This window comes from Sus scrofa, chromosome 4, assembly GCF_054392235.1.
Source record: "Sus scrofa isolate SSC_HxYL_T2T_F1_AM1 chromosome 4, Sscrofa_HxYL_maternal_Yorkshire_Landrace_v2.0, whole genome shotgun sequence".
Lineage (NCBI taxonomy): Eukaryota > Metazoa > Chordata > Mammalia > Artiodactyla > Suidae > Sus > Sus scrofa.
This window is the reverse complement of record NC_139386.1, coordinates 74749295-74763045: the sequence shown is the minus strand read 5'-3', so window position 1 is coordinate 74763045 and position 13751 is coordinate 74749295. Positions and strand designations below refer to the sequence as shown.

Genomic DNA, 13751 nt, shown 5'->3' with positions numbered 1-13751 from the left:
CTACGTACCACTTAATAATTCACATAGTTACGTGATGTACTGGGAGGACTGAACCCTTTGTATGGTGTGTTAATTTCAAAGGTGGTGACTTCTTGCTGTAGGAACTAGGCAACATAAGGCACCTTATTTAGCATCTTTAATTTTCCTCGTGAAGCATTTGTGATAGGAGAACAAAATCAGGTCACCTAGAGGAAATGATTTAATCCTAAAAAAGAGCCACTTAACAGGCATATATTATCACCATTCAAAGGAAATTAATAAAGTGTTAGTGTTTACAACATTTCTCTCAGTACAATGCAAATGGAAATAGTATTCATTTGCACTGGAATTTGCATTGCATTCAGAATTTCATCCACATCTGAGAAGTATGATCAGAGGTATTTATATTATATTATATTATTATAATTATATTACATCTATATAGAGAGAAAGAAGGAACATCCCTAGACTTCCTATTCCTGGCTTAAGTATCCTATCAGTGGGGTCACATTAACATAATTACCAGGTTTAGCTTGTTTGTGGCCCTGTCTACATGACTGTAGTACATCAGCACTCCTATTAAATCACACCAATTATTTCCGGGATTATTTCCGGGAGTACTCAGGGCAATGTGACCTGTACTCAGAAATGCCTGGCCTCTTTCTTTCAATTGATGGACTTCATGGAAGTCCGTTGACTAGGGATCCTTTGACGAAACCCCTCCATACCGGCCTTGCTGTGGTCCTGGGAGGAGCTCCTTTAGCCCCTCCTCAGGATGCTGTTGAATTCCATGTGTAAATGGAGACAATTTCACCCCCTACTTCTGACACTTCACTAGTCAGTGGGTCTCTGAAACCATCATTTGCATCCCAAATTTCACGCAATTTCTCCTCTAACTAGTCCTTTTATCACCAGTCAGCAGCCAGCCCTTTTCCCTGTTGATGGGGCTTAGAGGTAGTCTGTCAGACTGGTTGAGAAACATCTCCCCAAAGAAAATCTTCTCCATTTGTCTTAATCTCCTTAAATTGGCTCCGCGTACCATGTACTAACTGCTTCCTTTTCCTTTAGCCAGAAGGAATCTACTACATTGCCTAAGAATACATAGGAATTGGGTCTGGGCTCTGTTGCTTACTTGCTAAATTTTATTTTCCTTATCTGTAAAATGGTACCTACCTTACAGAATTGTTTTGAGTATAAAATGAGAAAAACCAGTGCCTCTAGTAAACACTGAACATGCTATTACAAGCTTGGAAAACACTCATTTTGTAGGAAAGAATTGGAGGACCTTAGAGATAGTAAATGTCAGACCTAGATCTTAGAGCCAGTGCTTTCTTTACCCCCATCACCTGCTATGTATTTTTTCTCATCTCCTGCCATGTATTTTGTCATACGTGATAGTTACAAGCAATACTATTTTAGTATCTCATAAAATTATAGCTACAGCAACAATACCCTCTCCCATTGCCTTGAAAAGAAGAAAATAATTCTTCAAGTCCGTCCATGCTAGGTTGTAGGTACCAGAAGCTAGATGGGATCTATGGAAGAATGTGAGTGTTACATTCAGTCTAGAGTGCAAAAGTTGTGTGATATTTATAATACTCAGTGGGGAGTTAAGGTCAGAAAGGAAGGTTGGGCCAAGCAAGTGGACATGTGACATGTTTGAGATCAAGGATGGGCTTGGCTCTGGAGGAATGGTGGGGCAGGATAGGGGAGCAGGGAGGGGTCAGGCCACATTCCCCAACAATATGGTAAAGCTCATGCTTCAAGCCAAGCATGTGGAGATATTCAAGAGACAGACATCAAATCAGAAGACTGGAAACTTGGTTTGTGAGCACGAACTAATGATCACAAATGAAACACTTTATGGCCCCACACTTTGATTACAAATCACTGAGTATTAAGGAGACTAAATCTGTATTTTAGGTCAATGTGTATATGCTCATTTTTTTTTTAAAGAGAGGGTTAAGAATCACATGAGTTTTCCAAAATTGGACATTGCTACAGCATGACAGATTCTATATTCTAACCAAACCCCACTAGACTAAAGATGGTGTTCTAAACCTATCTAATGAGAAAAAAAAAAAAAAAGCTTAAAATGCTAATTTTTCTTTTGTTCTAAGATTTCCTTCTCCTCCTCAACTTTTTAAAACATTAGTAATTCATCACGAAGAAAATAATTTTGTAAACCCAAATTCTTACATGTCTCAAAATCTATCTGGATCCCCACCTCCCTCACACACTATTAATTTTGAGTCCTGGGAAAAATGAGAATCTGCTGATCAAAAAATAAAAGTCCATTTGTTTCTCCAGGATTTCTTTTAATATGTCTCCAAATTTTATGGCTTTCTTACAAGCACCACGAGAGAATGTGCAACTGAAAATCCCATACACAGCCTCATCCAAAACTGTAACATTCTCAAAGGAAAACACACCTTAGATTTGGGGAATATTTTTAATTGGGTCCATGCCTCATCTTAGCCTTAGTGCTTCCACACTGGACAAACTGCCAATTTATAATCATGGTTCAGCCACTGTTGCCTGTCCCTGATGCAGATAGATTTTTAATGGCCTTCCAGTTAAAGATAATTAGCTGTGTGCATGCTTATAAATGTATCAGTAAAAAAAAAGTACTTCAAGAAATAACCCAGTGTATCTTAAAATGACTGTATTATGAAAGCAGATAAACTATTAGGTAGACCAACACACTAATGAAACTGGCAATACCTTGACCTGTGAATGTACCTAATGAACAGACTATTCCCTCAGATCCTATGCTAAAAAAAACAAACAAACAAACAAAAAAAAACAACTAAGCAGACCTAATTCAGACAATCAGGAGTCTAAAAATTTGGAAAAGAGTAAAAGTGAGACTGACACCTATATTTCCTTACATGAGAATGAAGAGTTCAAATAAGCTTTGGCAATGATTTAGAAGGGGAAATACAAAGCAATTGGATTAGCTATCTCTACATATTGATTAACAGCTTTGAAGCCCATCAGTCAATCTTTAATTTCTATGTACCTTGTGTTGAACATCCACCTGATTGGATTACCTCAGCACCCATAAAACAATCAGCAGCTAGTGGTTAAAATTGTAATTAGAAGCAGGCAGTAATTTGTCATGGAGGGGTGGGAGTGTATGCAAGGGTGGGGGGAGACCCTCTTGCCCTTTCTGTTTAAATTTTTCAGCATAGATGATGAATAATAGTTCTTATTTCAGCCAATTACCGCTAAAATAATAGAAAGTGCATATATGAAGGAATAATCAAAGATTTTATATATCCTAACTATATTTCTTCCTTTTTCATGAAGTGGTCCATAAAACAGAGAAGGTAGGTTTATTATTCACAGTCTAATTTCAGTAAATTTGGAGAGTGGTCAGAGGTGGGTCCTATCTTAAACGCCCAATACATATCCCATCATATTTCTATTCTGTGGACTAAGAGTCTTAGAGAAACACGTAGTATATATGTTAGAATATAAATGAACAACAAATTCTATTTTTTGTTTGTTTGTTTTTAGGGCTATATCCATGGCATATGGAGTTTCCCAGGCTTGGGGGCAAATTGGAGCTGCAGCTGCTGGCCTATGCCACAGCCACAGCAATGCAGGATCTGAGCTGCATCTGCAACCTACACCACAGCTGATGGTAACACCAGATCCTTAACGCACTGAGAGAGGCCAGGGATCAAACCCCCGACCTCATGGATACTAGTTGGATTTGTTTCTGATGCACCACAGCAGGAACTCCCAAAATTCTATTTTAAAGACGCTTTTAAAATATATTTATTTTCTTTTTTGTATGATGTTGCTGAAATAGATGTTTCCTGTAGGGGTTTTATAACTCTGATTTTTTTTTTTTTTTTAGTTTTATTGTAAAATTTACTCCCAGGAAATGGACACTGTTGTGATCTTTGTTGAAAGCATTTAGCTTATTTATAGGTACAACTCTTTAAGTTATTTTCTGATTGAAAATATAGCTTCAGTTCCTAGAGACAGATGTCTTAAACTTTTAATGCTTTTGGATTAGCTATTATGTTATAAAAGATATAGTGATACAGCTTTTAAGGTGTGACTTGAAAAATTATTTTTGGAAGCACAGAAATTAATGAAATCCAAGATGCACAAAGAAAATTGCAGTGTTATATGAATTAAAACAGGAAAACAATACAACAGAGTAGAATAGCTGATTTGGTCATTCAACATAAGATGCCATAAGTTGAATTAATTCTACAAAATTCACACATGGAAATACCAAAATGGGGAAAGTTACTGTGATATTGTGATTTATAATAAGAAATATATATTTGGTCTTCGTCTTAATTTCTGACCTAGTGCTCCTAAAAGTCTTGGCATTTCCTAAGTTATGAAAGCAATAAATGTGTCTTTTGTTATGTTAATGAAGCAGCATTGGAAAGCACCTCGGAATGGGAACTGATTGCTAGGAGACTCTGTGATTGGGGGTTGGAACTTTAGTCATACCCCAACCCTAATCTCCAGGGAGGTGAGAGGGGCTGGAAGTTGAATCAATCACCAGTAGCTAATGAATTAATCACTCATCTTCATGAAAATGAAGATGCCATATAAACCCCATAGGATTGCCTGGGGAGGTTCTGGGTTGGTTAATGCATGGAGCATGGAGAGGGTAGTGTGCCTGGAGAGGGCAATAAGCTCTAAGCCTCTTACCATGTGCCCTGCCCTTTGCATCTCTTCTATCTGGTTGTTCCTGAACTGTACACTTTTGTAAAGAACTGGTCATCTAAGAAGCAGAATGTTTCTCTGAGTCCTCTAGGCCACTCTAGAAAATTAACTGAACCCAAGGAGGGAGTCATTGGAAGCTCTGCTCTATGGCTTGTCTCTTAGAAGCACAGGTGACAGCCTGGGCTTGTGACTGGCATCTTAAGTGAGAGCAGGGGGGTCTTGTGAGACTAGACCTTTGACCTGTGGAATCTACTCTATCTCAGTGTAGATAGTGCCTGAGTTGAATTGAATTGGAGGACACCCAGCTGGTGTCCCAAGAATTGCTTGTTGTTGGAGGAGCTCTTCACACTGATATTGGGTGCAGAACCCAAAAAAACTACAAATCTTTCCTTTTCACAACCTCCACCTGAACGCATGCACACACTTGTGAATGCAGAGTAAAACCAAACCAAAACAAAAACTATGCATGATGATAATGATAACCATTGGCCATACATCTTAAAGCAGATAAATGATGATCACAATTACTTCACCCCCTGTCTCTGAGCCAACATGAGCATCACTTTTCTTTGAGAATGTTTCTGTATTAAATCTTTCCTCTCTTCATTCTTCCTTCAACACAGCTCATCATCGCAATGCATACTTACTCTATTTCCAGCTAAAATCTACTGCCTCTTTGACTGTGCATCCCTATCTCTTGGCCCATCTCTATGGACCCCCTGTTTCTAAAAGTCCAGTTCCTTTCTTTTCTCATTTTTCTTCCCATATTAATATCTTTAACTCCTTGTGCAGTGGTTAATACTCATCTTGGTAGAGTAGAAAGAGTCTTGGCTTGGACTTTTGTATTTGTGAATTACTAAGGTAAATTTCTCAATATCTCTGGGCCTCAGGTCCCTGATATGTAAAATGAGGAAGAGCTTGAGAGGACCTTCAAGCTTAAAACCTTGCACAGTCCTTCCTACACAGATAGCTTAGCATGTTCATAATGTTCCTTGCTCAGCAGCAATTTCACGAATGGATGCTCTGTCTCTCTAATTAGACTATAAGATTTCCAGGAGCGTACGCTGGGACTTCTTTTTCTGTTGTACCTTATAGCTCCTAGCACAGTTCTAAGTATACTGTAGATATTCAATAAATGTACATTGATTAGTTTACTGAAGTCCTTTTGGGAAGATTTTTATTTCATATTATTACTACCAACAATATAGTTAGTGCAAAAGTGAATACATAAAGCAATTCTTAGGAAATTAATACATAGAAAATAAAGACAGTGCAACAAAATGACTACATGATCTGTATTAGCTGATAATTATGTGTATTTATAATTGGCTCCATGGCTGTTAATAATTGATACCAATAATTTAAAGTGCAACTGGGGGAAAAATTGTGGGGACAAACCTAAAGATATTTTTAGAGAAACAATTCTTAGGGAGTTCCTGTCATGGCTCAGCGGTAAAGAACCCTACTAGTATCCATGCAGACACGGGTTCCATCCCTGGCCTCACTCAGTGGGTTAAGGATCCAGCGTTGCTGTGAGCTGTGGTGTAGGTCACAGACATGGCTTGGATCCCGCATTGGTGTAGCTGTGGCATAGGCTGGCAACTACAGCTCTGATTCAGCCCCTAGCCTGGGAACTTCCATATACTGAGAGTCTGGCCCTAAAAAAAGACAAAAAAGGAAGAAAAGAAAAAGATAAAGAAATGATTTTTAGTTTGGGAAAGGAAGGAAAAATGGGGCACTCTTGAAAATCTGATGCCATGATGTCAGCCATGGGCATTCTCCAAGATGGTTTACAGATTCCTTACAGCTTGCTATGTGAACACCATGTTTCTAAATTCCATACGTAGATGCCAGGCTTCTTTTTCTTTTTCTTTTGCCTTACCTGTGGCATAGAGAAGTTCCTGGGCTAGGGGTTCGGAGGTGCAGCTGCAGGTCTACGCTACAGACACAGTCATTTGGGATCTGAGCCACATCTCTGACCTATGCCACAGCTTGCAGCAACACTGGAAACTTAACTCACTGAGCAAGGCCAGGGATCTAACCTGCATCTTCACAGAGGCTATGATGGATTCTTAACCTACTAAGCCACAAAAATAACTCCCCATTTTTAAAGGATTTCTTTCTTTTGAGGGGGCAGGGGGCCTCTTCATAGCTTGCAGAAGTTCCCTGGCCAGGAAGTGAACCCACACCACAGCAGCAACCTGAGCAGCTGCAGTGACAATGCCAGATCCTTAACCCACTGCATCATAAGGGAACTCCTTAAAAAGTTACCTTTAAGGGAAGTGTGCTGGAGAGAACAGTCATGACTACTCCACTGAGAACTGTATTGAAATGAGAAGGTGTCTTTTAGCATATACGATTGAAACAGAGAGGGACAGGTCTCAATAACTTATGTAAGACCTGGTTTAAACAAAGATATAAAGGCCCATTGAACTCCTTCCTTGGGAGTTCGAAATTGAGGTGAATTGATAAATTCATGTCAATTGATAATGTATTCTAGAATTAGAAATCCATTTGGTCTTGGAAGATGGAGTGGACAATTCTGAACCATGCATAAACTAAAGAAGTAGAAGAAAGTATTTGATAAGAAAACACTCAGAAAAAATCTTTTTCATAAGATATTCAGGAGAAGGAGTTTCTATGTGACAGTTAAAGTTTTTGTATTCCTAAGTTTTTGATATTTAGATTGTCCCCTCTGAACAATTTGTAATTTGTTTTATGGAAATAAAGAAAAAATTTATATAGTAGATACAAGTTTATTAGTGTGGCAAAGAATTATATAAAAAGTAAACTTTATAGGCTTCAAAAAATTTTTGATAATATTAAAAAATCCTTCTGAACAAGCCAATTTAAATATAAAGAAGCAAAGCAATTTTTCCAACAAACACATTTTACCAAATAAAACATTTATGTAACAACAACAATTATGTTTTTTATTTGAAGAAACACAGTATTTAATATTTTATGATATGTGAAGACATTCACTTCTTTATTATTGTTCATATTTTATGCTTACAATATCTTTTCTTTTTAACTTATTTTCAGCTGTTTGGTTGTGTCTTGTAATTTTATCCTTGCAAGCCTCACAAAGTCTAGCACTTAATTAATTCCATGGCACATATTCAAGTGGCATACAATAAATATTAACACAAATTCTGTTAACTTTTTAAAGGGCTTTTTATGGTGTACTCCAGTGTTCTACCAGGGATTAGTGTATCAGAAATGGATCCTTTTTTCATGAAAAAAAATAATATTTTGCACAATGCTTTAAAAAATTGATTCATTTTTATTCTAGGAACTCCATTAAGTGGAACACATGTAAATTCAGTGTGGTTTTGTAACTGCTTTTGTGTATTTGCCGTCAGTAAAGAACCACCAGCATCAGGGCTACTTCATTCTAGTTCACGGCATCGTCTTTCCTTGTCTTTCTTGGCTGGAGAGAAGATGAGATTTCTAGGTGATTCCCAGACATTTCTAGTTGCTGCAGGAAAGACCATGGAATGCACAGAAAAGGAAGAAGGGGGTCGTGAATGCAGTGAGAGCCACGCACTGTCAGTGACTCTACAACTCATGTATTCAGTACACTTGCCAGCATAAAAGAAAACTTTGGTTTGCCATGAGGTGAACACACAAGGGATTCCCAACCTACTCACCTGTGGGTTTTGTGACTATATCAAGAGGAGAGGCGATGATTTTCTTCTACTCTTGCAAGTTGGCTTTTTGTGACTCTCTGATCATAGGAAGATAACAATGAGCCCATCAGGAACCAAAAGTAATATCCAGTTCATATTTACCTGTTGCAGTGGTAAATATTTTGAGGTATTTGAATAAAAGAAATTGTATTAATTTGTCCAACTTTTTGTTATAAGAAATGTCTTAATACAATTCAAATGGTCTTAAACGCAAGACAAAAATAGTGCCCCCACTTCTTGAGACATTAAATGTTTAAAATAGATAATAGCATAATATTTAGAAAACAGAAATTGATAAGAAGACGTATGGGTTGGATTTTTGACTCAATCTCACATGAACTTGCCCATTCTTTTTGCAAGTCCCTGGCCTTCATTACACTTCTGCCTTCATGCTGAAAACAGGAAGGCTCATACCCTTTGTACTTGAGGAGAGGGTTGGGATAATCACAAAAAACTATGTAACAGAATGTTAGAAGTGGAAGGAGTCTTAATGGTCATTCCAAGCCTATTCGCATGGCATGTAAGATAACTAAAACCCAGAGATATTAAACAACCAATTGTTCTCTCCATTCTCCACACATAGCTTCCTCTTTATACTTGTATTAGAATGCTTACATCACATGTTAATTCTCTACTGTTTATCTCCAGACTAATCCATATGATGAGAACAGAGACAATGTCGTATTCATATTTTCCTTTTCACAGCCATTTTTCTCCTAATTGATTCTTGCTCAGTATTCTTTGGAGAAGATTCTCTATGAGAATGGCAGGGAGGAAGGAGGCAGAGAATGGAGCAAGAAGATGTTATTGACCAACAGAGTGGTGGGGAGCTCTGAGCAAGCAAGACTCAGGCTCCCCATACCCCACAGGGGAGTGCTTGGTTTTTTATAAACAGGGGTCATTTTTGTTGAGCCACGTAGTCAGGAGCCTTGGGACTCCCTTTGTCTTTGGAAATTCATTTGTTACATAGGCCTGTTTGATAAGAAGGAGCCTGCAAGTCTGGATTAGGCTGGGTTATGCTGAATTTTTTGTCCTTTTAGGTATTGTTTCATTTTCCACCTAAGACTGTCCTGATCCCAAATTCCAAAATCCCTATTATACCTTTTCACCACATCCCATACTTTCTTGGTAGCACCATCACTATTGCAATTTTACATACACATGTATTTTATATATATGTATACATTTGTGTAATTTATATACGTATACATATATAATGATTTGCTTATTTTTCTTCCAAAATTGTTATGTTGCAGTTTCCTCCCCTGTTAAGCATCAATAATTACAGTGTTCAACTTATAGAATTATTATAAAGAACATTTGATTTATTAACAGTGTGTGTAACATACAAGAGGGAACTCAATGAATTGTATTATTGTTGTTATTACTATTACTATTAATTTCCAGACAGTGTGTTTGTCATTGGGGATGATTGTAGAGATTAAAACATCTCTTCACATCAGGCTGGACGCAAAATAACTTTGGGTTTAGTAGGTTGTAAGACTATCTCTGGGCTACACAATTGGGCGGGCCATCCACAGGATCTAGAGATCTGCCCTAGATCCTACCCTAGAATCTTTTCATTCTAGGGCAGCTAAGCCCTTCAAGTATAGTAAATCCAAATCATACTAAGGAAAAAATCATTTGGGGAATCAGAGCCATTTAGTGGGAGGGTAAATCGTGTGCTTCTCAATAGCTTATGTCCTGCAGTCTAGTGGTATCCTGCCTTCTAGAAGTCATTCAGTCATTTCTCCCTCATTTAATTTCTGCTACACCCTGGAAATACACAGAGAATAAAACGAAAAAAGAGACTTTCTTTTCAGGGGAAGACTTCACTGCAGCATTCATACAGGTAAAGTCAAAATGTGGAAGACTGAGGCTACTGCAGTACAACTAAAAATTTCTAAGCGGCCAACCTATTGTATCTGCCAGCAAAGGAATGTAGTAAAAAACTGAAAGGCTTTGATAATCTGAAAAAAAGAAAACATGTAGTTCTCAGCCTAACATGCTAAAGATGAACATTTTGGAGGTGAAAGGATCAGCATTATTTTGGTTCTATCATAACATTCATGAAATTGGGTAGCCTGATTCAAAATAAGCACTCAATAAATTGGTAACATCTTCAGAGTTGATAAACGATGACAGGTTAAGTACCTTGCAATTTTAAAGCCAATTAAAATTATTGAGTATTTTGTTTCATGAATATGCCTAAATTTGAAAATTGAAACTACACTCTGTACAGTTCTCTTTTAAATGAAGAGATGAAAGTATTTCTTTTACAGTGCTTATTACAAAGTTCAACTGTTTTTATAAATAAATGCAGTTGACAGATATGTGTGAATTTATGGAAGGTAGCTTTGAGCTATTGAAGTGAGACTTAACATTATAAGATTTGATATAGGAAGGGAAAAAAACAGCTATCATGCTACAGAAGAATTTTGATTTTTTTTTTTGATTTTTTTTTTTAGTAATTTCTGAGTGTAATTTATTCCCTAAATTGTTTCCAATGGCTATACCACTGGTGTATAAAAATGATGCTTGCCAACAATGACTTATCCAGTAAATACTAGTAAATAAAATATATTTCCAGTTTTAGAGCTTGCATCTACTAAAACTAAAGGCATTCGTAGTATGAAATCTTTTAACTGGATACTTCACTTTTTCTAGAGTGTTAAAAAATATCATACATTTCCTTCTTGCTTATAAAGAATCAGCTAATTCATTTCTGAATAAATTGTTTTCCTCCCGATGCTTAATTACATTTTTACTTTTGTGGTACAATATGTACTGTTTTTAATGAGGATATTGAGGCATAAATAAAAGTTAAACATTGCAAGAAGTTTTATCCATCCCTACAGATGTCTGATCAGAGAACAAATATCTAGTTTGAGGGATACTGTCACCTGGAAACCTTAGAATTTTCTGGACTCAGCCATTGGACTAAAAAATTATAAACTTTTTTTTTTCCTTTTTATAGCCACACCTGAAGCATATGGAAGTTCCTAGACTAGGGGTCAAATCAGAGGTGCAGCTGCTAGCTTATACCACAGCCATAGCAACACTGGATCCAAGCCACATTTGCAACCAACACCACAGCTCATGGCAACGCTAGAACCTTAACCCACTGAGCAAGGCCAGGGATGGAACCTGTATCCTCATGGACACTATATTGGGTTCTTAATCTACTGAGCTGTAACAGAAACTCTGTAAACATTTATTTAACTAGTATTTGTTGTAACTTTCTTCTATGCAGAGCATTGTATTAGGTGCTATAAGGAAACAAAAGTTGAGCAAGATATCTTTTTGTCCTCAAGGTACTTCAAATCTAGTTGTGGAGCAATAGCATCCAAATCATTTTAGTATAAGATAGTATTTGATACATGATGATAGAAGCTTAATAAAAAAAGATGTGAATTGAAACAAAGATGAGTTTAGGAAGGGACACACATTAGGTAAAACATCATGGAAATAGTGACATTTAAAATTTACCTTGAAAACTGAGTAGAGGAGTTCCAGTTGTGGCACAACAGAAATGAATCCAACAAGTATCCATGAGGATGCGGGTTGGATCCCTGGCCTCGCTCAGTGGGTTAGGGATCTAGGCATTGCCATGAGCTGTGCTGTAAGTTGCAGATGTGGCATGGATCCCGAGTTGCCATGGCTGTGGTGTAGGGTGGCAGCTGCAGCTCCGACTCAACACCTAGCCTGGGAAATTCCATCTGCTGCAAGTGTGGCCCAAATAAATAAATAAATAAATAAGAAAATTGAGTAAAATTGGGGGATAAGCAACTTGGGGAAAGACTTCTCAGTGGAAGAAGAGGGGACCATTGTAGAACTGAGAAACATCATAGCATATTAAAGAACCAGCAGAACCCTTGTGCACTCTTGGTGGGAATGTAAATTGGTGCAGCCACTATGGAAAACAGTATGGAGGGTTCTCAAAAAACTAAAAATAGAATTGCCATATGATCCAGCAATCCCACTCTTGGGCATATTCCCAAACAGGCCTGTAACTTGAAAAGATACATGCACCCCTATGTTCATAGCAGCATTATTTACGATAGCCAAGACATGGAACAACCTAAATGTCTATCAACAGAGGAATGGATAAAGAAGATGTGGCATATATGTGTAGGTACGTATACATATACAATGGAATACTACTCAGGCATAAAAATGAAGGAAATAATGACATTTGCAGCAACATGAATGAACCTAGAGACTATCATATAAAGCAAAGTAAGTCAGAAAGAGAAACCCAGATACCACGTCATATCACTTCTATGGGAAATCTAAAATATGACGCAAATCAACATATCTTTGAAACAAAAACAGACTCATACCTATAGAAACAGACTTGGTTGCTAAAGAGGAGGAGGGGTGAGGAAGGAAGAGATTGGGAGTTTGGGATTAAGGCAAACTCTTATACATAGAATAGAGAGGAGTTCCCATTGATAGGGATGGAGTAGGCACAGGTAGTTGTAGAAGTCCCCAGTAAGGGGCCATAGATAGAGAGGGAAACCTAGGGGACTTTGGAAGATCGCTGTAAGTTAATAATTGCTCAAGAGGGCCATCTTGAGGCAGGCTTGCTTGACGAGTGGAGGCATGAGATATGCCTCAGGTCATTGGGTGGGGGATGGGGTGAGGCCTGCATTCAGGTTCAGGCCAAGGGCAGGAGTTTGAGAACCTACCTTCTGCTGACTTGAATAAACACCATGACAGTACTAGTCTGAACTTATAGGGTCAACTACTCTTTTACTGGATACCAAGGAGGAACAGAAGAAAGAAGAGGCAGTCTTTTCCCACCCCCACTCCCCTTGGGTGATAAAATTGTAGCCCACCTAATCCTTGGGGCAGAGTCTTCTTACCTGCCTGCTTGCATCTCTCATAAGCGTAGTATCTTAATAAATCTATTTCTTGCTTATCACTGTCTCTCTCTGAATTCCTCCTTCACGGAGGGATAAAGAACCTGAACTTCAATAAGTCCAGACACCAGGTGAATGATTCTAATTTAAAACTGTGGGTTCAAGTCCCAATATGGATTTTGCTTGGGTTTGAGCCCCAGGATGTGAGTTCAAGATCCAGCCTGGATTTTGCTTGGGTTTGAGACCCAGCATGTGGGTTCAAGACCTAATCTGAGTTTAGACTGGTTTTGAGTCCCAGCACGTGGGTTCAAGTACCGATGTGGGTTCTGGCTAGGTTCAGGCCATTATTTCTGTCAGTTTCACCATTGTGGCTCAGTGGGTTAAGAACCCAACTAGTATCCATGAGGATTCGGGTTCGATCCCTGGCCTTGCTTAGTGGGTTAAAGATTGGGTGTTGCTGTGAGCTGCAGTGTAGGTTGCAGACACCACTCGGATCTGGTGTTGCTGTGGCTGT

At 38.1% G+C, this 13751-nt stretch overlaps 1 protein-coding gene and 1 long non-coding RNA gene across 6 annotated transcripts in view; one reads left to right on the top strand and one right to left on the bottom strand.

Moving 5' to 3' along the window:
• LOC146403866 (uncharacterized) overlaps nucleotides 1-8410 on the bottom strand; it is a 59433-nt gene extending 51023 nt beyond the window's left edge. Inside the window, exon 1 of the transcript XR_014843730.1 lies at nucleotides 8334-8410. The gene's annotated coding sequence lies outside the window, so the exon portion shown is untranslated. The remainder of the gene's footprint in view (nucleotides 1-8333) is intronic.
• The window catches only part of LOC146403865 (uncharacterized), a 391328-nt gene that overhangs the window by 250182 nt on the left and 127395 nt on the right, over nucleotides 1-13751 (top strand). The window lies entirely within an intron of this gene.